Genomic DNA, 26,328 nt, shown 5'->3' with positions numbered 1-26,328 from the left:
AGGAGCCATAACCGGATTCATACCTCGAGCCAATATCAAAAGTCTAAGATGGGTGGTACCCAGGCCTTGTGTAATGAAGAAACAAGGTTTGCATGTAATGTCTCTCTGCGGAGGTCTTGGCTCTGGGATACAGACTTTGGTGTACTAATACAACTGTGGCATGAAAAGTTTCTGGCAGAATCCTCTACAGGTTCATGTAGGAGGTTTCTCTAATGGAGCCCTTGATAAACCTGAGGGTTGGAAGCACAGTGGCAGGGGTATGCTGCCAACTTTAGGTGAGGAAACTGGCAAACAAAAAGTTGTTAGGACATCCCATATAGCCCCTTCCACTTTCAGTAATCCTGTTTTATATCCTGAAGATCATGAACAATCCTTTTACACACGGGAGCCTTTTTTTTTTTTATTCTGGTCTTAGTTTTACAGCCATTGTGGCTAAGTCTTGCAACTAAAAGTAGTTCCAGCTTTCACTGCCCACCGTGATGGGTGAAAGCTGGAGCTTGGATAAGGTAAGAAGAAGAGGATAATTTAAAGTTTATTTATCTTCTGTGAGTAGGATGTCAAATAAAAACGCCACTCAACTCCTCCGCTGCAGGCTCTGCCACAAAAACGCATACATGGGGTCCCACAATGATGCCCCCAGTAATCTTTCCCCCCTTTCCTCGTTCTCCTGGGCGCCGCTATTACAGCGCACTTTTAGCCATCTTAATGAGACATGGATAGGGGGAGGGCTGCGATTGCTAGTGCCCGTGCGCAAACGCGGATCACCTGTGAGCAGATGCCAAGAGGCTGGTTTAAAAGCCCAGCATGCCAGAATACACAGAGAGATGTGGGCTGTAAGCATTCCTGTGGATTGAACCAGGCAAACCTAAGACTCCTACTCAGCATCAGGTTGTGCAGTGAGCTGATATTTTATGTATTGTAAGACTATAGCACAACAGTGACTGCATTTATTTTGTGGATAGTACCTTTGCTTTGCAGCAACCCCATTGCTTGAACCCAGTGTGCTGTATATTTTCAATTCTTTTAAAACGTATCCAATAAAATATTCACCATCCTTTATAATACGCAAGTGAACAATTACGTGTGTGTGTGTATATATGTATATATTAGTGCTGTCAAACGATTACAATTTTGAATCGCGATTAATCGCATTAATGTCATAGTTAACTCACGATTAATTCGTCATAAATTTTGATCGCTGTTTTCTAGCTGATCTAAAACCATTTTTGACATAAAGGGACACTTTTGGACAATCTACAGTTTTCAGGCAGAAAGAATAGTTTTTATTTTATAAAAGTACATGTAGGACACTGGGCAGACCACTAGGGACAAGGGGTGTGTGTATTTTTTACATACAGTACTGTAATCTATAAGATTACAGTATACTGTGTGTATTGTGTTTGTTTACTTTTTTGAATTTGGCGCCGTTCTCCGCTCCCGTGCGTCGTAACGTCGCAGGGAACGGAGATCGGCGGCACACAGACACTGTGAATCGAGCGAGGAGGACCCGCTCGATCACACAGCGGGGTGGCATCGCTGGATACAGGGACAAGGTGAGTAACTTGCCTGTGAATCCAGGGAGAAGGTAAGCCGCTGCACACTCTGCACGTCCACCCCGAGCGTTAATCGCGCGATAAAAAAATTCACGGCGTTAACATGGGTTTGCGTTAACACCGTTAATATCGCGTTTAACGCACAGCACTAATATATATATATATATATTTTTATGTGTGTGTGTATGTATGTATATATGTACATATATATTACAGAAGAACTTTTTGTATATATTTAATAATGCTATAAATGCATGTGGTTAACTATGTATTCTTACGCTCCAGATGAACCAAATGTCCTTCTATACACACACCCCTGAAGAAGGTTATTCAGAAATGTGTCGGGTGTAAAGAAGGTTCTTGTATTTACCTATATGGTGACAATCTTTGGAACTCTGTATTTTAATTTAATATTTAAACATTTTTTGATTAATATGTACAATTGTGAATGAAACCCGTTTTACTCTCAATATCCTGTATATTTTGAATTATTAGTGCCTTAAAAGTCCACCCAGGGGAACCCCCCTTTTTCTTTGCAGCAAGGACTATATTCCTGAGAAGAGGGTCAAGGGCTAGTAAAAGGCACCAGAAAATCCCCGCCTACGGCAAAGGATTCTCAGCTTAGCTGCGGTTTACCATCCCCCTTTGTCAGCCTGATAGCAGCCTCACAGGATGAGCCCATGTCTGGTTTTGCAGCTTCTCATGTGGCAGCTACTGTATACATCACTGAGGGTGCTTTAAAAGTTGCTTTGGATGGCTTAGAAGGAAGGATTGCTACCATTATCGCAACCTCCTTGAAAGATAGCAGAAAACAGGGTAGATCCCCTTCATCTGCTCTGGCTCTATCAGATGAGCCATCTGAGGGTGAAAAATCCCTCTCTGGAGAGGAGGATCATGTGCAGTCTGAGGACTCAGGATGAGGGATTCCTGCTACCTCTGTCGCTAAAAATGCAGGTGCAATATTATGCAGAGATGGTGCGTGCCACTTACAAATTGCCTCCTGTTGAAGCTTCTAGATCCTCTGTTTTCTCTTTGGGATCTCAGAAATCCTTGCAGGCTGCATGCTCCTTTCCAGTTCATCCCTTGCTGGATAAACTGATGTATGATGACTGGGTTCACCCAGATAAACAGTTTTTTTTCCCCCCTAGGCAGTTTTCCCTCCTTTATCCTATGGAGGAAGGTTTTACTAAGAAAACCTACGTTAGCCGTAACAGTATTTCTACGACCCTTCCAGGACGGCACACCTGAGAGACGAGGGCTCCTCCCCACAGGAAACCCAATCAATTGACAGCTTGTTATAAGTCCCCACCCGTCCCCTTGATCCCCAGTATGTAATCAAGTAATCTTGAACTGGTTCACAAAGGACATCGTTCCACATAGGTACTTACCACCTAGCGTTTAGCTTTTCTTTCACTCCACATAGGGAAGTAGGCCTGCCGTCCTGGAAGGTTCGTAGAAATACTGTTACCGGTAAGTCTAACATAGGTTTTCTCCCATCACCTTCCAGGACGGCACACCTGAGAGGATAATAAAAGGAACCTACAGGCCTACTTTAGGGTGGGACCCCTGCCTGCAAGGCCTTTCTACTAAATGTCAGATTTTGACTTGATTTTTTTTTACCTCCACGCCATAGTGTGTGATGAAGGTATCCTAGCTGAATCATGTAACTGACCTGCAGGTCTGCTCCACCTATGCCCCTGCCTTCTCTTCGGATGCAGGATCTAGGTGGCATGGGCTCTTAATAGATAAAATCTGAGCGCATGAGAATTTTTTAAGATAGAAAGATTGACTGTCTATATTCTAGCAATCGTGGTCTATAATGTCTAACTGCTGCACAGGACCACCAAAAAAACTTATCAGAGATTTGTTCTGTGAAACAAGGAACTACTTTGGTCAACCAAGAACATCTGGTTTTAAACCACTAGTCTGTTCAGGAGAACGATTTAGAAAAAGGCCTGACAGACAATACTTGTGGGTCCCCTTTTTGTTTGTTTGCCATTACAATGGTGAAAAGGAAAAACCCACTTAAGGATAATAGATTAAGGGAAGCCTATTCCCTGGGCTCAGAGGACTGGACAGATATGTAACCAAGCATAGCCAACTTCTGGTTTTCTTCCCATCTGAATGCTGACATGTCAGATGTGAAAGCAGGGCCGATCCGCCCTATAGGCTCACTATGCAAGCCGCTTAGGGCCCCGCAAAGCTGCAGAGGGCCCCCCAAATTACTAGAGGCCCCACCTGGTGAGAAGTCATTTTTGGCCCCTCACCCCACTTCTTAATTTGCTGGCTGCATGGGAGAAGAGATAAGAAGTCAGCACCCCCCACTTCTCACTTTAATGTAAGATGTCATTTCCGACAGCAGAACACCCCCTCCCCCACTTCTCAACTTTAATCTTTAATGTGACATGTCACTATCGGCAGCGCCCCCGTTCTCAACTTTAATGGGACATGTAATTTTGCTTAGGGCCCCAGGGAGGCCAGGATTGGCACTGTGTGAAAGTGTTCTATATCCCCAGGCTCCTTATAACCCTGCAGGTAGATGCAATAAAACTAAGCAGAAAGGAGCCTGTTAAGAACAGAGTAACCATTTCATAAATATCAGGTGTCTGAGACCATAACCTACTCCAAGCACCAATGAGTACCTCTTGGTACCAATGAGTGTTAAATTAAGCACACCACTACTACATGGAATTAATTTTATAGTAGGAGTAAAAGACGAATATTGGTTAGTCACATCCAGTTCGTCCAAGGGGGTGACATGAAGGATACATACCGAGCTGTAAAATTATCAGATTGGGTGAAACAATCAGATAAGTTCTGATGCTGCATCTTCAAGTAACAAAAAAAAATAAAAAATAAACTCCTGAGCATAACCCCTTAGGCTAGGTTCACATCACGATTTTAACATCCGATAAACGGACCGTTAAATCGGATGGAATCGTATCTGACAAAATTGTATGAAAATCGGACAGTCATCCGATTTAGTAAGATTTAGATAGACCACAATATGAAAAAAAAAAAAATCGGACACGATTTTAATACAATTTCAAATCAGGACCAAAAAACGTGGTCAAACACGTTTTTTGATGCGATTTTAAATCGCATCAAATCGTATGCGGATCAAATCGGATGCACTTGGGGACCTAAATTAATGAATGGATATGTTTTGCCATACAGATTTGGACGATTTAAAACCGAAAATCGTGAGAACAAGTAGGATGATAAAATCGTGGTCTTTACTAAAAAATCATGATAGGTGATTTTATGACCTTCTTCCAGTGTCCTAAAACCCTACTGGGTTCAGGTCTAGGGAATGTCTCGGGCATGCCTGAATGTAAAGGACTGAATCTTTTTGCAGTCAGAAATCCTGTTCCATTCATTCATCCATTCTTCCATGTGCATGGAAAATAAGGTCTGAAATAAAAGTGACAAATATATAATATTAGGGTTGTCCCGATACCAGTATCGGGACCGATACCGAGTATTTGCGGGAGTACTTGTACTCGCGTAAATACCCCCGATACCTAAATAGAATACTCCCCCCCGCCGCATCGAAAGCCGCTGCATGGGTTAAACGGCCTGCGGGAACATCACAGCTTTCATTTGAATAGCTGTAGTGTTCCCGCGCGTATAGACACTCCCCCTTGCTCGGGATTGGATGGGTGATCTGTCCAATCCCGAGCAAGGGGGAGTGTCTATACGCACGGGCAAAACAGCTATTCAAATGAATGCTGTGATTTTCTCCATGCGGCGGCAAAGGTATGGGGGAAATGGCTGGAGGGACATGGCTGCATATGCGAGGGACATGGCTGCATATGCGAGGGACATGGTTACATATGCGAGGGACATGGCTAGAGGGACATGGCTACATATGCGAGGGACATGGCTAGAGGGACATGGCTGCATATGCGAGGGACATGGCTAGAGGGACATGGCTGCATATGCGAGGGACATGGCTAGAGGGACATGGCTGCATATGCGAGGGACATGGCTAGAGGGACATGGCTGCATATGCGAGGGACATGGCTAGAGGGACATGGCTGCATATGCGAGGGACATGGCTAGAGGGGCATATGTGAGGGACATGGCTAGAGGGGCATATGTGAGGGACATGGCTAGAGGGGCATATGTGAGGGACATGGCTAGAGGGACATGGCTGCATATGTGAGGGACATGGCTAGAGGGACATGGCTGCATATGTGAGGGACATGGCTAGAGGGACATGGCTGCATATGTGAGGGACATGGCTGCATATGTGAGGGACATGGCTAGAGGGACATGGCTGCATATGTGAGGGACATGGCTAGAGGGACATGGCTGCATATGTGAGGGACATGGCTAGAGGGACATGGCTGCATATGTGAGGGACATGGCTAGAGGGACATGGCTGCATATGTGAGGGACATGGCTAGAGGGACATGGCTGCATATGTGGGGGACATGGCTGCATTTGGGGACACATTTAAAAAAAGTATCGATATTCGGTATCGGCGACTACTTGAAAAAAGTATCGGTACTTGTACTCGGTCCTAAAAAAGTGGTATAGGGACAACCCTATATAATATCACAGATATACAGGTCATCAATCTTGTATTTCTAAAGGGTAGCAAGCTCAAGCTTTATATGGAATACAAAACAGGAAGACACACCCAGCGTTTCCTGTTGTATTTTCTGATATATGGTCACCTGTAGAACAGAGAGAAGACACAAACCAAACTTAAAATGTTGTGTATTTCTAATACATAATAAGATACCATATAACCTAAGCAAAGAGAAAGGACATAAACTTCAAATATGTGCTTCTGATGCTTAATAGGTTAAGGGCATACATCCAACAGAAAGGACACTAACAAATATGGTGTTTTTCTGAGCAATTAAATACAGAAGACACAGAAATCTTCCACTGCTGTGTTTTTCTGATGTACAGCAAACTAAGGTAATACATTCAAGACAGAAGGACAAGAACAACTTTGGTGTTTTGTATTCCTGATACTGAACGCAGTACGGTCATATAACCAACAGAAATTATACCAACACATATTGTGCATTTCTGATGATCACGAAAATGCAGTCGCATAGCCAGCATTTCTGATTAGCAACACTGCACAGTCATATAACCAGCAGAAATGTCACTAGCAAAAAAACTCAGTGCTGTGCGTTTCTGAATAGCAACAGTGTACCTCCACAGAACCCACAGAAGTGTCACTACCAGTAATACAATGTTGTGCTTTTTGATTAGCAAACTTGTACAGTTATATGAACCAACAGAAATGTTGCCGACAACTCAATGCGTTTCTTAATAGCAACCTTGTAGAGTCGCCTAAATAACAGAAATTTCACTAGCAAAAAAGTCAATGCTGTGCGTTTCTGAATAGCAACTGTGTACAGTCACGTAACCCACAGAAATATCACTACCAATAATACAATGTTTTGCGTTTCTGATTAGCAAACTTGTACAGTCATGTAACCAGAAGAAATGTCAATATCAGTAACTCAATGGCATGTGTTTGATAAGCAATAGTGTACAATCATATATCCAACAGAAATTTCACCAACAATAATTCAATGTTGTGTGTTTCTGAATAGCAACCTTGTAGTGTCATATAACCAACAGAAATGTCGCTGACAATTGAATGTTGTGCATTTCTGATTAGCAATAGTGTACAGTTCTATAATAGAAGTGTTACTAACAATTCAATGTTGTGTGTTTCTGATAAGCAACAGTATACAGTCACATAATAAATATTATGCATTTCTAGTGAGCCATAAAATAGTTATATAACAGAAAAGACACAAAACAAACTTCCAATGCTGTGCATTTCTGATGTGTGGTCAGACCAACAATCTATCTTAGGCATAGCCTGAACTCCAGATACTAATTCTTCACCCACCAGTGAAGGAACATGGTAGTTCCAAATAATGGAAGTTTTAGGTGTGTGACTATACCACAGTAGTGGTAGCTGCTATTTTACTACTGCATAGGTCTGAGTAGGTGTAGCTAGCCCACACACAGGTGGTAGCGAGTCCAAGCCTCCCAAGCATCCAAGGTCTTAACAAGCACAGACCCAAAGATCAATTAAGTCTCAGGAAGAGGTGATCACAATCTTAGCCTGGAGGCAATCAGACACCTGTAGGGCTTCACACTAAATACAGGCTAGTTTATGTAGCTTTAGCATAGAGGTTTGCACCAGGAACCCCTCAATTAAGGGTTGCAGGATAGCATTTTATGCTTCTGATACAGCCCACAGGTGGTTTGTAGCCCAAGCCACAAGAGGTTTTGATTAACTCTTACACACTGATAGATATAGCAGCAGTGCAAGGAGGAAAAAATAGGCTGGAACTTGTGGAGATGTTGCACCTAATAAGCAACACCCTCAAGGATAATATGTTCATTAGGGTGCCCCCTATGGGTAAAAATTTAGGAGGCAGGCTTTGAGGGGCTAAAAACCTCTAAATGCACCATCGTAAGCTACCTGCCAGATTCATAGCAGCTGGCCCTGACCATTTAGGTATTGATGGAGTGGAAAACACCCTGGATTGAGCCTTGGTCAGCCCCCTAAATACCTTGCTGAAGTTATTCTAGGGCAGGGATCTGCAATTAGCGGACCTCCAGCTGTTGCAAAACTACAAGTCCCATCATGCCTCTGCCTCTGGGTGTCATGCTTGTGACAGTCAGAGTCCTCATGGGATTTGCAGTTCTGCAACAGCCGGAGGTCCGCTAATTGCATATACCTGTTCTAGGGGCTTCTGTAATCTCCTTAGTGGCCTATATTGCCTGCAGGAGTCCATCCAGATCCTCTAGGGTGAAAAGGCGTCTCCTTAAAGCAGAAGTTCACCCTAAAAACCATGTATATAACATTACATTCTGCATACTTCCAACATTTACAGTATGCTGTTTTTTTTGCTGTACATACCGTATTATTGCCATTTTCCACCCGGCTTCCGGGTGCGCACTCCCGTGGGAGTAGGCGTTCCTATGCAGAGTCGCAGTGTTATGTGGGACTTCGCCCAGATTGACGTGTTTTTTTTTCCAATTCTTTATTTTAAAGTTTTTTTTTTCACAAAGATACATATACATCTTTACAAATAAACCATCTAATGCATATATTCTGCTTATTTTACTCTTAATCATATTAAAATTGCTCCTATTTCTACTTTATCTATAAACTTACATTATTTTAACACTATGCTTAATTGTATCCTTGTGATTTAACTATCCTTCCAGCCCTAGATTAGAAAACATCATGAAGACCAAACTCACAGTCCAACTCTTCTCTAGACATTACTTGATTGTCTACCGTGAAATGTATCAGTCTATTTTTACCCTGTCGATTTAGAGTCCTAAAACTTTTATCCTTTATTCCCATTTCAAACTCTGGGTTACCCAGGATCGGAATCAATCGGGTTCAACAGGTTGGATGTCTCAACCTTAAGTATCCTTTTAACTACACTTAGTGTCGCTCCGACTGTCGGATGTTGCTTTACTGCTTGTGGTATGATCGTGTTTTTTAACCAAATTAATCCCTCCAGGGGTAGTTCCACTATTGCTTGTTCCATGTGTACCCATGGTTTTTCTTTTTGACGTGCACATCAGTCCAACACGCTTGCTAGATGTATTGCCTCATAGTACCCCTCTTGGTCCGGAAGCCCTACCCCACCTTTTTTCTTTTGGTAAGATTAAAATATCTCTACGAATTCTAGCAGGTTTTCCGGCCCATATAAACCTTGCCAGTCTTACTCTCAACCCTCTCAGGTATCCCACCGGGATCTTGATAGGCAAGGTTTGTAATAGGTATAACAATCTTGGCATTACGTTCATTTTGATTATGTTGATTCTACCAAACCACGTAAACACCTCCTTATCCCATTTCTGTAGATCTACTTTAATCTGTCGGGCCAGGGGCACAAAATTCAATTCAAATATCCTATTTAATCTATAGGGTATTTTTGTCCCGAGGTAACATATGAGAATGTGTCCATCTAAAAGCAAAAAAAAATTGATAGCTGTTGTAGTACTTTACTCGTCTCGATGCCCATTGCTTCAGATTTGTTAACCTTAAAATTAGACAATCTTCCAAACGTATCCATTTCTGCCATTAATGACGGCAAAGATAGAGCTGGGCGGGTTATAAAAAACAACAGATCGTCTGCAAATGTGGCCACTTTATGTTCCCTTCCCTTCACTCTAATTCCTCCAATGTCTGAATTGGCCCTTATTGTTCTGAGAAATGTCTCGAATGTCAAAATAAAAATAAATCGGAGACAATGGGCATCCCTGACATGTTCCAATAGAAAAGGGCTCTGAGAGTATTTCATTTATCTTAATTCTGGCTTTAGGGGAAGAATATAGACTCATAACCCAATTCTGCATCCCCCTTTTTAGCCCTATATGCTGTATGGTCGCTCTCAGGAAGGACCAGTCAACTCTGTTGAACGCTTTTTCTGCGTCTGTGGAAACGAATACTAGTGTTTTTTGATGATATGGCACTTATAACTCTTTGCATATTCTCCCTACCTTCCCTTTCTGGCGTGAATCCTACCTGATCAGAATGTATTTAAGTAGGTATATATGGTAATAATCTGGTTGAGAGTATTTTTGCAAAGATCTTTAAATCCACATTTAGCAGTGAGATTGGACGGTAGCTTGAACATTGAGCCGGGTCTTTCTTTATGTATTACCGTTATGTGGGCCATCAACGTTTCTACTGGTATTATTTGCCCTTCTCGTATCGAGTTAAAAGCCTCAACAAACCTTGGTGCCAGTTTATTCGCGAAAGTTTTATAATATAGCAGGGTGAATCCATCCGGGCCTGGGGCTTTACCAGGTTTTAATGTCTTTACGGTCAACACAGAAGACAAGGGGCACTCTTTACGTCTAGAGGAAAAGAGATTTCATCTCCAAATACGGAAAAGTTTCTTCACAGTAAGAGCTGTGAAAATGTGGAACAGACTCCCTCCAGACGTGGTTCTGGCCAGCTCAGTAGATTGCTTTAAGAAAGGTCTGGATAATTTCCTAAATGTACAGAATATAACGGAGTACTGACATTTATAGGTAAAGTTGATCCAGGGTAAATCCGATTGCCTCTCAGGGGATCAGGAAGGAATTTTTTCCCCTGCTGTAGCAAATTGGATCATGCTCTGCTGGGGTTTTTTGCCTTCCTCTGGATCAACTGTGGGTATGGAGTTGGGTGTATGGGATTGTATTGCGTTTTTTTATTTTGTTTGTTTATTTATTTTTTGTGGTTGAATGGATGCAGGAGAGTGTGCGAGTGTTAGTGTGAGGAAGAAGGTCCACCTCTCTCTCTCCCTCCTTCAATATGCACATCATAGCATGTTAATACCCCAGGACATGTTCCCCATTACCCGATGAGACGGATGCGCTGCCCGCGTCTCTTCCCCTCCTTTTGGCTCCGCTGCTGACTCCTGTTTGTTGGCTGCTGAGGGCTCCGCCGTTGAACAGGAGACGGTCCGGAGGTGTGTTCTTGAGCTGCCCAGGGGAGGCGACACCTCCCGAACACCCGAGGTCCCGGAACATCCGAGGCGCTCGAAGTCTCGCGAGATCTGCAGCCGCTCGCGTCTACGGAGCTCCCAGCACGCTTCAACCAAGGCACATTGAACCCAACAAGCGGCTTCCAGCGGAGATCGAGAGCCAGGTTTGGTTAGACCGCAGAGGTCCAGGCTGAAAACTACCCATCTACCAGAGGTAAAAAGCGTCAGCTTTACAATAGCTGAAGACGTGGGACAATGTAATATCCTTCCATTTAAATTGCTTTACATTGAAGAAAAACAAACTTTTTGGATACCTATGCTGCAATTTGGTTAAAAGCTTGCTAAAATCCCTTGTATGTTTGTATGGAGGTGCATGGGGGCGTGCAATACAGGACTAGAGTTTCAGTGTCTGGTATTTAGCAACAAGCAAAAGTGCCCAGCAAGCAAGCTATATGAGACCTTAAGCTGATCATTGTCAATCACGGATCATTAATGACTATGAGCTCCCCTTTTTTCCCTCTTGTCTCAAAAATATCTTTCTTGAAACAGACTCTTCCTTCTTGAGACATCCACCAGCCTTGAGGTATCCACCGGTCCTCTGACCCTCTCAAGAGGAGTGAGGCCAATATGCAGATGTCTGAAGAGTGGCCCAGATTAGAGGCATAAGGGGAGTGAGAGGTTTTAACCTTGTTTAACTTGTTGGACTTGTTAACAGTTCAAAGCCCAAATTGTTGCCTACCTCCCCGCCTTCATAATATGTCTACCTTTTCTAAAAATATCCCCCACTCTGAGGGGGCTCCCACTACAAGGTCATCTAAAGATAAAGACAAAGGTGGCCAAGCAGCTGCAGCTAAGTTAGACCGCTTTTTTCATCCGCCTAAGTCCACAATCCATTCCCCTAATAAGGGGGGGTGTCTTCAACTGTAGCAGGGCAATCTAAGGGACTAGTGGACGCACCGACAGATAGGCGGAGTTTGGGTTCAGCATCAGCCAAAACCATCTAACCCAGTCAATGTACCTGGGTCTAAAACTCAAACCAGCAGGGGGTCTGGAGGAGAGAGGGAGACGGCTGATATATCAGCTACACAGCCAATACCAGGATCCCCTGGGAAAGCGGGTGTTGTGCCAATTCAGGAGCCTACACTGAAAGATGTCTTAAGCGCGGTTAATGATTGTAAATCACTTATGGGCAGTTTTGATAACCGTTTAAAAAGCTTGAAGGATGAATTGGCTTTAATACATCAGGATATGAGTAGCACTCGGGAAAGGGTTGTAACTTTGGAAGAGCGAACAAGCGCCCTTGAGGATTCTTTGTACCCGATGGAAAACAAAGTACGAGAGATGCAGGAAAAAATTAGTTCCCAATCATCTAAATTAGATGAGATGGAGAATAGATTTCGACGTAGTAATGTCCGTGTGATCGGTCTCCCAGAACGGTGCGAGGGCGCAGACACGATAACATTTATGGAGGGGTGGCTCAAAGAGATTTTTGGTAATACCACTTTTTCATCCTTTTTTTCCATTGAAAGAGCACACAGAGTCCCTCCGAAGCCCCCTCAGCCAGGGGGACGCCCCAGATCCTTACTTTTTAAATTCTTTAATTATGTGGACAAAGTTACTCTGCTCCAAAAAGCCAGGGAGAAAGGAGATATTAGATATGACGGCTCGAGTATCGTTCTACCCCGGACTTCTCCCCAGATCTACAAAAACGAAGATTAGAATTTGTACCAATCAAACGTGCTATGCAGCAGCATAAAGTTATATACGCTTTGTTGTAACCAGCCCGTTTATGGGTTACTGCATTGGACAGGACTTTCTTTTTCAATACTCCAGGAGAAGCAACAAAATGGCTAGATGACATCCGCAAAGACTTATAAGACTAATTTATAAGACCCCCCATTTTTCCTTTTTTACCTCCCTTTTTGAGACATGGGTGGGGGGAGGGGAAGCTCTTTATTGTGTTTGGACTTATTTTTACTTTCATTCAGTATTACCAGCTTGAATACAATTAGGACACTAACACTGTTGGTTTAGATTGTGGTAATTAGGCATGAGAAATTTTGTATTCTTTTTTTTTTTTCCTTCTATGCCCCTTCTTTGCGTCCCCCCTCCTCTTTCTTTCTCCCTTCCATCCTTCGTGGGGGGGGGGGGAAGGGGAGAGCTTGGGTTTCGGGCCAGTATCTTTCACTTAGTATTTATTCACAATTCAATCACAAAGATATTTTGGGTTGGTTTTGGGTGTTTAATGGTCTGGGAGCTCCTTGGGGGCCCCACAGACCTCTTAGGTTTGCATTTTTTTCCTTTTTAATATATATAGTATTCGTTTTGTTTTAACCGGGGTATCTATATGTGGGTTATAAGTTATCAATTGGCAGTGGGCTGTTTTCTTTTTGTTTTATATATACTGTCGAGTACAAGAGGATTGTTTCCTGTTGGGATTCGGAGATATTAACCTATTTTTTGTACACCGTTCTGTTTCAGAGGGAGAGAGGGGGCCGATTGGGCCAGTTCATGGAGGAGTCAGGGCTAAAAGATATCTGGCGTATCCATCATCCACAGACGCGTCAGTATTCCTGCTTTTCTAGCACCCATGCCACCCTGTCGAGAATTGAGAGGGGGGGGGGGAATCTCCCTTTTTTTTCCCCTTCCCTCTTATCTTCTGCATACATAGGTCTATATTTAACCACTCAATAGCAGGGGATTTGCTGGATATAGGATCACAAGTTTCCAGGGCTTTTCTCGGGAAGCGGAGACTTAAAAATAAAACTTTTGTTTTTCTTTTTTTGGGGGGGGGGGGGAGGAGAGGGGTGACTTTCTCTGGGGTAAGAGAGGAGGGTAATTGTAGTATGGGTGAGGAGAGGAGAATGGGTAAGAGTGGCAAGGTCACAGACGAGGCCCCCAAGGGGAGCCCCAATGGGCAAGGGGGGGGGGCTGGGAGGGCATCTTTTGGGTAGGAAGTATTTCAGGCCTCAACATTTTAAACGCTATCAGAGACGAGAGAGGATTTGGTTAGAACATGCACTTGCGAGAGAAGAGCTACTTTCTATTATTCATGTTTATATATTCCCTATTGCACAACGAGTATGGCTTGGAGAATTAGGTCATGGAACGTAAGAGGGCTGGGGGATCCCACTAAGAGAGCGCTGGTTTTGGCATCAATGGATGGGAGGGGACCAGGGATACTCTGTCTACAGGAAACTCATTTAACAAGAGATACTATGACCCAACTGGGTATGCGTAAATTTCCATTTCGATATCACTCGACATATTCCTCATACTCAAGAGGGGTCAGTATACTGGTGAGTAAGGGACTGCTATTCTCCTGTGAAAACAGTTGGATAGACGAACAGGGAAGATACATTTTTCTGGTATGTACAATAGAAAATAGACCCTATGTATTAGCCAATATATACGTTCCCCCTCCCTTTAATTTTATCGTTCTACAGAAGCTAGTCAAGTTTATGTTAGATAAACCAGACATTCCTTTGATAGCAGTAGGGGACTACAACGAAGCCCCCAACAGAGTAAATGACAGATTCCCCCCAAAACCCGACCTAAAAACCGAACGAGGGGGCCGATTGGCCCAGTTCATGGAGGAGGCAGGGCTAAAAGATATCTGGCGTATCCACCAACCACAGACGTGTCAGTATTCCTGCTTTTCTAGCACCCATGCCACCCTGTCGAGAATTGACTTGGCCATGGGGAATGAAAGATTATCGAACAGGGTCAAGGAAATAGAGTATGGCCCAAGAGGGATCTCAGACCATTCACCATTAGAATTAGTAATTAGGAAAAATGAACGACCAACCCCACGAGAGTGGAAAATCAGCCCTTATTGGCTGGAATTAATTGGAGAATCAAAAGATCTGCCTGATAACCTTAGGGAATATGCGCAAATTAACGCAGATACGGCAGATGTAGATGTGGTCTGGGACTCCTTGAAGGCATATTTGAGGGGCCTGTTAATACAGAGGGTGGCAAGGCTTCAAAAAGAATCTAGAAAGTGGGAAGAGGAGATCAGGAACGAAGTAATGCTAGCTGAGCAGCGCTACATAGAGGACCCCTCTCCGAGTAGACAAGGCGAATGGCTGGAAAAACAACAGGCCTATAGTATAGCAATTAAGAAAAAGGCTGAGAACCACCAAATTTTTCAAAAACAATCGCAATTTGGGGAACAAGAGAAGGTGGGGCGTGTGCTGTCGCTTTTGGTACGGACCAATACTCCTAACATTGGGGCCATTAGGGGTCCCCATAGGTCAAACAATAACTGAAGGGAGCAAGATAAGACACATGTTTCATGATTTTTACAAATCCTTATATAAATCTCGGGGCGAGAATGAAGGCATGGAGGCTTTCTTTCGGGGAATCCCGTTTCCAAAGTTGCCAGATAGCGAAAGAAAAAACCTTGAATCCCCGGTCACCTTAGAGGAGCTGAGAGGCGCTGTGACAGAAATGGCTAATCATAGATCACCTGGGCCCGATGGGCTTCCAACAGAAATCTATAAGAAATATGGGGATGTAATGTTACCGGAGCTATTACACACTTTGGAATTCACCTTCTCCGGGGGACGTCTCCCTGCCTCCATGATGGAGGCAACAATTATTGTTATCCATAAAGAGGGCAAAGATCAACTGGACCCCTCCTCGTACTGCCCAATATCACTACTCTGCACGGACGTAAAAATCCTTGCAAAAGTGCTTGCAACACGCCTAAAAGGGTGTATCGAGAACCTTATTCACCCTGACCAGTCAGGATTTATACCAAATAGATCAACAAGCCTTAATATAAGAAGGGTCTTCCTAAACATACAGCTACCAACTGACAATGTGGGTCCTAGGGCACTGCTGGCTTTGGATGCTGCCAAGGCATTTGACAGCCTGGAGTGGACGTATCTATGGAGAGTATTAGACGGCTTTGGATTCGGCCCGTCCTTTATTAAGTGGGTCAAGCTCTTATACAACAAGCCACGTGCAAAAATTAAGATCAAATGGGTCTGAAACTTCCCCATTGAACTGGAGAGGGGAACGAGACAGGGGTGCCCCCTGTCCCCACTCCTGTTCGCACGCGCTATGGAACCCTTAGCCATCAAAACCAGGCTTAAGGAAGACATCCAGGGGTTCAAAAGAGGCTCAGAGGAAGATAAGATAGCGCTGTTTGCAGACGATATCCTTTTCTTTATAGGGGACGTCAACAACTCGTTGACCCCAGTGATCCAAATGATCGGGGAGTTTGGTAAGTTCTCAGGACTAATGGTTAACTGGGATAAGTCGGCTTTGCTCCCAATAGACACTACGAGATCAGACGTTAGCCGAGATGCCCCAGTTAAAATTTTTTAACTACATTCAAATACTTGGGGATTTGGATCACCCGAGATGTCAGAGACTATATCAGCATAAACCTAGCCCCATTACTTCTAAAACTCAAGCAAAAGAAAGATATTTGGAGCCGCCTCCCTCTCTCAGTAGCTGGGAGATGCAATTTAATTAAAATGATCTGGCTCCCCCAGATATTATACATCCTCCACAATTGCCCGATTTGGGTGAACCAATTATGGTTCAAGATTGGAAACACTTTTTCGTGAATATGGAAAGGAGGGCAGGCCAGGATCGCATTATTGACTATGCAGCTCCCGTTGGGGAGGGAGGGATGGCGGTCCCACACCCAAGAATTTATTTTTTGGCATCTCAGTTACAACACATCGCAGGGTGTGGAATTCCAGATTCAGGAAAAAAACGTTTTAAACTATTACTATTCGGGGCCCCACATAAAACATTGGTGGAAACCCTAGAGGCAAACTCATTTGCTCACAAGTGCCTGACCATAAAGTTACTTTGTAAGCTATGGAAGACAAAGACTTTGTTGGGATACTCGGGAGCGAACGAGTTTACTCCCCTTTGGAACAACAAAAATCTCCCAGAAGTAGAGGGTGTGGGAAAATGTAATATCTGGGAGAGACAGGGAATTACGCAATTAGTTCACTTGTATGAGGGAGGCACTATGAAGTCATTCTCGGATCTGAGACAATTTAATATCCCAAATACAACTTTCTTTAAATATCTCCAGCTTAGGCATGCCATTCAATCTCAGTATAAGACCCACTTGTTAGATAGGATCCAGACTCCCATTCTTAATAAAATAGCCCAAAATAATACAACGAAAGGGCTAATATCACAACTATACGATAAACTGGGGGCCATGGCTATAAATAAATCAGGGTTGCTTAGGAGTAGAGAAAAATGGGAACGAGACCTGGGTGTAATAACGCAGGAGCAGTGGAGTAGGATCCTAAACAGAGGGGTCCTAGTATCTATTGCCCCAGCACAGAGATTGTCCCATTTATTCCTGATACATCGGGTCTATTACACTCCGAAAAAAATGTTTCAACTAGGCTGGAAACAGAGAGATGAATGCCCTAGATGCAAGGCTCCAGGTGACCTTGTCCATATGTTCTGGAGATGTCCCAAGCTCTTCAGGTATTGGACAGAGGTCATGAATAAATTGAACAAGATCTTTGGGACATCGCTAGAGACAGAGGCTAGAATTTGTCTCTTTGGAGACTTAGAGCATAGAGTTCCATCGGGAATTCTGGAGGTCGTAATGCGAGGCCTGTTTCAGGCACGCAAATTAATTGCGCAGCGATGTCAGACACAAGGTCCTCCATCTGTGAGGAATTGGATCGCAACTATCAATACGTTGATAGAGAGCGAGAGAGCAACATTTATCAAACAAGGGAATCGTAAAAGGTTTGAAAAAGTTTGGGGACCATGGTTGAGAGACACGGGACTCCCTCAGAGACATAAGGATGATACGAACAGTGACCTCCCTTAACGTTTAGAAGATAGAAAACCTTTAACAGATTAATACACAACAAAAATATGACGGACCAGAACGCGACCCCTCTTTAAAAATAACTTTTGCGTTGGAGACCTGGAAGAGGCCACTCCCTTCGGTCCCTTCTGTCAATACCGCTTGCTGCCTTAATCGTAAACCCTTGGCCGACATGGGAAGGGCGAGACATAATAGATGTATTAGGAGGGGGCGGGGGGAGGAAGGGGAAAGGAAGGGGATGAAAATGGGATAGGATAAGCTGATACATATATAATATGGCTTTTTGGTTACCCTGACAATATATATTGTATGTAATGTGTATGTATATGAGCAATTGTGTAAAACACTTTCTTTTGGAAAACAATAAAAAAAAATTAAATAGTAAAAAAAAAAAAAAAAAAAAAAAAAAAAAAAAAAGAACTGGATGGACTTGTGTCTTTTTTCAACCTGACTAACTATGCAACCATGTAAGGCCTCCAGAAATTCCTCAATTATTATTGGGCTATCAATGTCTTCTGCTTCTTTGTCCGTCAATCTAGGCATCTCCGAGGCTTCTATATATGCCCCAGCCTCTTCTTCTTTACATACCCTGCCTCCATGATCCTTCGCATCCATTTGATATAGGCCAACGTAATAATCTCGGAACGCCTTCGCAATTGCCTGCGATGAATTTACCAATTCATCTCTCTGCGTTTTAATATGTTCTATATAGTTTTGTGTCCTTATTGCTTTTAATGCATTGGCCATCATCTTGCTAGGTTTTTTCCCGAATTCATAAAAAGATCGTCTGCCCCGGGTCATTGCTGCTTTTGCTTTATCTGTTAACCGCGCATTCAGTTCCTCTCGCAGACTGGTTAGTTCCTTCTCTCTCTGGACTGTCTGATTTCTTATGCAAAGTCTCTAACCTCTTAATATCTCCGAGCAAAGATTTTAATTGGGCCTCCTGTTGTCGTTTTCTACATGCTCCTGCTGATATAAGTATACCTCTTATATAGCATTTATGGGTTTCCCATATACAGAAAGGTGACACTTCCCCCGATTTGTTTGTTAAAAAGAACAATTCAAATTCCTGTGCTAGCTGTGTCTCCCATTCTGGATCTTTCAGGAGGGTTTCGTTGATCTTCCACTGCTATTCTCGGGAAGCGGGTTCCCCCCATTCTATAATGCAATTAGATGGTGCGTGGTCTGAGATCGTAAATGAACCTATGGAGGTCTCCCTAATACATTGTAGTGCACTCTGAGATACAAAGACATAATCTATCCTTGAATAGGTTTTGTGTTTTGCCGAGAAAAAAAGTATAATCTCTATCATGCACATGTAAAGTTCTCCAACTGTCTCTTACCTGCAACTCCTGAAGCATTCTTTTTGCTTTTCGTAATTTTATATGCGACAAGTGGGAGGTTCCCCTTAAGGGATCTACAGTTGGATCTAGTGCCATATATTTTTTTTTTATAAAATCGCTATTAATTTTTTTTTTTTAAATTTCCATACAAAAAATAAAATCATACATATACATTACATTTATATTCCAATTACATTCCAATAACATTCCTCTGCTTCTTCAAAGCATTCATACAATATCCTTCCACCCAATACAATACATTCCTCTTTCTCCCTTTTTCAATGGTGTGATTGACCTCCCAATTTCCCCCCTTTATCTCAACGCTGTTATAGAGTTCTCTATCCAGTTTTGCCCATACTCTCTCATATTTCTCCCCATGTCTTCTATTGCAATATGTCTCTCTATACAATGTCAAATTGCTGTTTACTAAATTTTTCCACTGTGCTACTGAAGGGGCCTCTGGCTTTTTCCAGTTTAGCACTATTACTTTCCTAGCATAGAACAGTAACAGACCTATCTGCGTTCTCCTTTCCCTTGAGACAGTATTTCCTCCCACCAATCCTAAGAGACAGATCTCCGCTTCTTGTTCCAAAATTACCGATGTCACTCTTGCAATCATTCTCAGAACCTCTCTCTAAAACACTACTATTTTTGGACAAAGCCAAAATATGTGCATGAAGTCTCCTAAAGTATCTGCACATCTCCAGCAGTTCTGAGGATTGGTCGGTGAGATCTTATGTAGCTTATATGGTGTATAGTGGCTTCTGTGTATAATTTTATATTGTATGAGTTTATCTCGGAGTGATACCAGTATCTGCAGTGGGAACCTCCATACTTCCTCCCAATTTTCCAGACCCGGGACCTCTCTTCCAATTTTCCCTTAATTTGCTTATATCTGAGGGTGTAATGTTTATTAAATATCCGTAGAAATTTGAGATTGTCCTCTTCCCGCCTTTTACCATTTGCTCTACACCTGATTCCATTAGTTGCGGAGTCCCCTCTGGGAACTGGGCTGATGAGGCATGGCGAAGCTGCCTATACCAAAACGCATAACTCTCAGGAATATTCCAAAGCTGTCTCATTTACCCATATGAGAGAAACTTTCCCCCCTGTATCAACTGTGATAATTTCTTCACCCCATATCTAGTCCATGCTCCCGGGTCCTGAATTGAATCCAGGTGTGGTAGTTCAGGATTCCTCCACAGTGGAGTGTTTGGAGATAGTTTCCCTTTGTTCCCCCTTCTCTTCCTATGACGGCTTTCCATATTTTAACTGTTCTCATTGCTGGAGTCAAATCTTGCCTAGTTTGAATCCCCCTATACAACAGTCCCTGCAGTACTTCTACCAATTGGACCACTGCTGCTTCCAACATGGTGGCCGAGTCATACCAATCCGGGTCTAACCATCTCCCTGCTGTCACTAACTGTGCAGCTGTATAATATTTATGGAAGTCTGGGAATGCCAATCCTCACTGTACTTCCGGTCTCATAAGTGTACTTAATTTAATTCTAGCTGTTTTTTTAGCCCATATAAATGTAGAGAGCATTCCATGTAGCTGTATAAAGAAGCTTTTTGGCAGCCACTGTGGGGAGTTTCTAAAACCATTATAGAAATTTAGGAAGGACTTTCATCTTTACCAAGTTTATACGTCCCAGCCATGACAAAGGCAGTGTTGCCCAAATTTTTATTTTCCTCCCCAGCTCCTGCACCTCGGGATCTAAATTTAATTTCCGAAAATCCTCAATCTGTCTAGATATTTTTATGCCCAGGTATTTAAATTCCAATACCCATTTCAATGGTGAATTCGGGCAGCATTTTTTTTGTGCTCCTTGATCTATAGGGAACAATATAGACTTACCCCAGTTCACTTTAAGCCCCGTGTATACCAAGTAGGCATTCAGCAGTTCTAACGCTCCTTTCAGAGATGGACCCGCATCTCAGAAATAGAAGCATGTCATCGGCATACAGGGCTACCCTCTCCTCCAGCCCCCCCCACCCGGAGTCCCTGGATGTTTAATGTGGTCCTAAGAGCCTCTGCCACTGGCTCTATTGCAATTGCGAAGAGTGCTGGAGAGAGAGGGCAGCCCTGCCTTGTGCCTCTATATAGCTGGAAAAAAGACGACAGTCTTCCTCCTAATTTCACTGCTGACATTGGCCTCCCGTAAATTATTTGGATCCACTTAATAAATACTAATTGAAATCCCATCCTCCTGAGTATTTCCCAGATAAATGGCCATTCCACTGTGTCAAAAGCCTTCTCAATATCCAAAGAGGCCACTGTCCTTGATCCCTCATACATATGATGGGCGTGTATATTCGTGTAGAGCCTACGTAAACTAATGTCTGTTGTTCTCTGTGGCATGAATCCTGTCTGATCTGAATCCATTATATTTCTGAGCAGAGGTTGTACTCTGAGTGTTAATATTTTTGTCAATATTTTCAAATCTGTGTTTAATAGTGCAATTGGCCTATACGATGAACATAACTTTGGATCTTTTGTTTCCTTGTATATTAGTGTTATGTGTGCCTCTCTCATAGATTCTGGCAGGGCCCCTTGCATTAACCCACTTGTAAATACTTCTGCTAGTTTAGGGGCTATTAATGCTCCATACTTTTTATACAATTCTACAGGGATTCCGTCTGGACCTGGTGCCCTTTCTCCCGAAAATGTACGTATAACCTCCATAATCTCCTCCACCACAATGGGACGGACCAGTGCTCTCCTCACACCATCTGACAACCATCCAAGGGCTATCCGGTCCAGTAGGTCCGTCATATCCTCCGGGCGGAAGCCAGATGGGAGAGAGGAGGTGTACAGAATGCTTTCATACTCTAAAGGCCTCCAATATCTCTTTGGGTTCTTTTACTATCTGTCCATTTAAATCCTCAATCTCTGATATAATTGTAGCTTGGTATTCTTGTTGCGCCAGCCTTGCCAGGAATCTACCCCCCCTTATCTCCCTGTTCAAAAATATTCTGTCTATTTCTATGCATTTCCAGTCTTGTTATTTCCTCCATATGTAAGTGTAGGTCTCTTTGTGCTGCCATCATTTCATCGAAATTTGTGCTACTGGGGTCTTGCCCATATTTCTCCCTTTGTACATCAATCTGTATTTTCAACTCCTGTTCCTTAACCTTCTGTTTTTTATTGACTGCTGAGATATTTGATATATATTGCCCTCGTATATAGGCTTTGAACGCGACCCACACAGTCTCTACCGAATTTGATCCTGCGTTATTCTCCCAGTATTCCATAATTATTGATTCCATTTTCCCTACTATCTCTGGGTGACCCACCCATTGCGGGGTTAATCTCCACAGAGATGCATTTTTGGGGATTGGAATATGTATTGACAAAAATAAAGGAGAATGATCCGAAAGACCACTCTGCAGATATATGACTTCCACGATATCTGCTAGCATCGTGGAATCAGTAAATGCTAAATCTATTCTAGATGCTGTCTTATAAGAGGTGGAAAAACATGAGTATCCCCTTTCTCCTGGATTCCTCCACCGCCAAATTTCCTTTACCCCCATCACCTGTGCCCAATTATATAGTTCTGTTGAGTGTTGGGGGGGGGGGGGGGGGGGGTGGGGTTTGGTCTGTCCAGCTCTGGTGATAGAACAGCATTGAAATCCCCTATTAATACCAATTTCGCTGGCATGTACTGAATGATCTTTTCCATTATCTCATTCAGCACCACCACCGAAAATGGGGGTGGAATATACACAGCTGTTTTAACATCTGTTTACCCATCCTATATACTAGGATAACATATTTTCCATTTACATCTATATGGGCCTTCTCTATTTCTCCTGTAAAAGATTTACTAGAATCGACACTCCCTAGCATATGAAGAGTACGTAGAGTGGTATGTTTTCTGTATCCAGGCTTTATTTTTAGCGTTTATTAATTTTTTCCCCATTAAATGTGTCTCCTGTAGTACAATCAATTGGGGAGAATATTTTATTATATATTGAAACATTAATGCACGTTTAAACTTTGAATTTAATCCTCGAACATTCCAGGATAGTATCGAAAACAGTTATCCTTCCCGGGCATAGCATCTAGAATATGCAAGGGATCTATACCTCCATTGTTTTTTGTACCACTCCCTTCCTTGGGGTGATATCCCTAGGGTACCTGAATCACACCATTGACATTCCCATTCTCTCCTCAATCTTACATTCATTCCCCCTCTCTTGTACCTTCCCCCATCCATTCTCGGATGAGAGTGGAGAGGAATTTCTTCTACCCCCTATTTTACTGACCATAATCTCCTCATTAGGTCTAGTATCTAACACAGCCCACCCTTCTTCCCTAACAATTAGGAGAAGCAACCACCAATCTCCCATTCGCTTGTGCGGCAGGGCTCCCCTGCTTAGCTATATATTTCACCTACACACCTTATTTGTCTATATTATTTATGTTGTTCTGCGTCTTAGGACCTTCCCTATCTAAAAAAATTAAAAATGATATATATAAATAATTCCACCCTCAAACAAATAGGGGAGTGAAAGGAAAGGAGAAATTAAACAATTTCTCTCCACTTCCCTCCCTCCCATTATTCACACATTCTTAAGTGCTTATTGTTGATTAATTTATAACAAATTTACTAATTCATATTTACAATCGGTCACTTATTCATAATACATATCCCTTTTGCCTAGGGGAAAAGATAAACATTATACAGTGTTATCATGTGTACCCCAATTTATACCTACACCCCCCCCCCTCCATCCCTGTAGCCTTTTTCCTCTTATTACATACAACATTACTACTTCATGCAAAATCCCTATAAATGTTTATGTAGTCCTTGTCTATCTTTAGCACAATTTTAGCATGATTTTACAGTTCCTTAGCGTGATTTTACAGTTCCTTATATCTTCCTATTCAAAACACAAAAAGGGAAAGGAGAAAAAAAAAAAAAGTATTCCACCCTCAAACAGATAGGGGAGTGAGAGGAAAGGAGAAATAAAACAATTTCTCTCCACTTCCCTCCCTCCCATTATTCACTTGTTCACGTATTAAGTGCTTATTGTTGATTAATTTATAATATACTAATTCATATTCATATTTACAATCAGTCCCTTGTTCATAATACATATCCCCTTCTTTACCTAGGGGAAAAATATAATTATACAGTGTTATATGTGTACCCCAATTTATACCTACACCCTCCCCCCCAAAAAAAGAAAAAAAAAAAGGGGGAAACCCCCCCGCAAGGAGGTTCCTATAACAAATTTATACATAAGGTCAATCCAAGCGACTCCCCTGTAATTGGGGCATATTCTGTTATTTAGCCTCAAAAACAAAACAAAAAAAAGGAAAAAGTCGCTAAGAAATCGCACCGCCGGGCCTGTCTCATTGGTGTTTTAGCAACTCCACCGCTTGGGTTGGGGTTTTCAAAAAAGAGGGTGCGTGTCCCATCCGTCATCGTAGTTGTACTAGGGTATAAAAGACTGTACTTTAACCCTTTCTCCCTCAATCTTCTGCGGATTTCTGTATATTCTCTTCTTTGCTGCTGAATCTCCATTGGGTAATCAGGAAAAATAATAACTTAACGTTCTCATATTGAATATCTGCCCTTGCTCTGGCTGTTGACAGGATTTGGTTTCGATCTCTATAGTTCAAAAATCGCACCAAAAACGGACGGGGGGGGGGTGCCCACGGTTTGGGGAGACGAAACAAATTCTGGGTGCTCGCTCTACCACAAACATTGCAGTTGCCTCTGTCAATTTCAATACTTCGGTTAATAATTTTTCTGCAAATGTGATTGAATTATCTCCCTCTACTCGTTCTGGCAGACCCAAAATGCGTACATTTCTCCTTAGGCAGCTCTCTGTATCTATGGCTCTGTCCTGTAGTTCTTTTATTTGTTTTTTTCAATGATTCTTTCTTGAAATGTTCTTTATGTAGCACTTTCACTTAAATGGAGACTGCAAGCCTCAAAGCACACTTGAAGGTTACAGGGTTGTGGATCAGAGTCTTATAGAGCAAATATAGCAACCTCTTCACTTCGCCCTGCCCCGCTTACATTGACATTTTTCTCACCCAACCTCTTCTCCTCTACACAGCTCCCTTCTTAAAAAGGAAAATTTACAGCCTACCGTTTCCGGGGAGCACTGGTGATGACTCTGCCAGTATTTCAGCATAACATTGTGCCATTCACTTGTAGCTATGGTTTGTAGCTGTTCAGGGTGTGAAAGCAGGTAGAAACACAGGCTGTCAGCCTCCGTATGTCAGCGGTAGGTGGAGAGGAGGAGAAGTGAGGGGGGGGGGGGGGGGGCACACCGTCAGCTCTCAACGGGCCATCCGCACAGGAGGTGGGTGCTGTCTCCCCCCTATACAAGGGGTCATTGCTGAGGTGGTGTAACTGCGAGGGTCCCTCCATCCACGCTGGAGGATCAGCTGGAAGATCAAGCCCGCCGCTCGTGGCTGTGCAGCTAGCGCGCTGGGAGCCGAGGATGGCCGGAGTTGGCTCGGATAGTTTGAATAGCTCGTTGGCGCTGACAGGGGAGGAAAGCCGGCTCCTGTATTAAATTCGGAGCTCTGTGTCTCTTGCTGCAAGCATCACGAGGTCAGAGCCCGCCCTCCCTCACGCATCTCACCCCACTAGACTATGTTAGATCTAGGGCCGTATTTAAATCTGCTCCCATCAACAAGATCCCCTCCTTATTTTGGTGTATTACATTCATATACCTCTCCATAGCTGCTACTTGACCCTCATTGGGCAAGTAAATGTTCACCAGGGTAAACTTTAAAATATGATCAAAACCCTTTACAATCAATAACCGCCCCTCCTCATCTGTAATTGTCTATTTCTTTTCATGCTAGCTGGCTTGATATCATAATTGCTACTACTTTTGCATTTGAGGTCTATAATGCGCCATGATACAAAGTGGGATACATAATTTCCCAGCCTTGGGATTAATTTTTTTTTTTTTTTTTAAATGTGTCCTTGGAGAAATATGCGATTCAAGTCTCCTGAGTTCCACATATAACTTGCTACGTTTTTCTGGTAAGTTCAAACCTTTCACGTTATATGATGTCAAAGTTATTTTAGTCATCTTGAAATACCTGTCTTTCTCCCTTCTCATTTAAAAAAAAAAAA

At 42.9% G+C, this 26,328-nt stretch overlaps 1 protein-coding gene across 2 annotated transcripts in view; it reads right to left on the bottom strand.

Annotated features, from left to right (window-relative positions):
- Positions 1-26,328, bottom strand: part of LOC120911274 (chromatin assembly factor 1 subunit A-B-like) — a 245,898-nt gene that overhangs the window by 718 nt on the left and 218,852 nt on the right. The window lies entirely within an intron of this gene.

Source organism: Rana temporaria, chromosome 1 (genome assembly GCF_905171775.1).
Source record: "Rana temporaria chromosome 1, aRanTem1.1, whole genome shotgun sequence".
Taxonomy (NCBI): Eukaryota; Metazoa; Chordata; class Amphibia; order Anura; family Ranidae; genus Rana; species Rana temporaria.
This window is presented reverse-complemented; position numbering and strand designations above follow the sequence as displayed.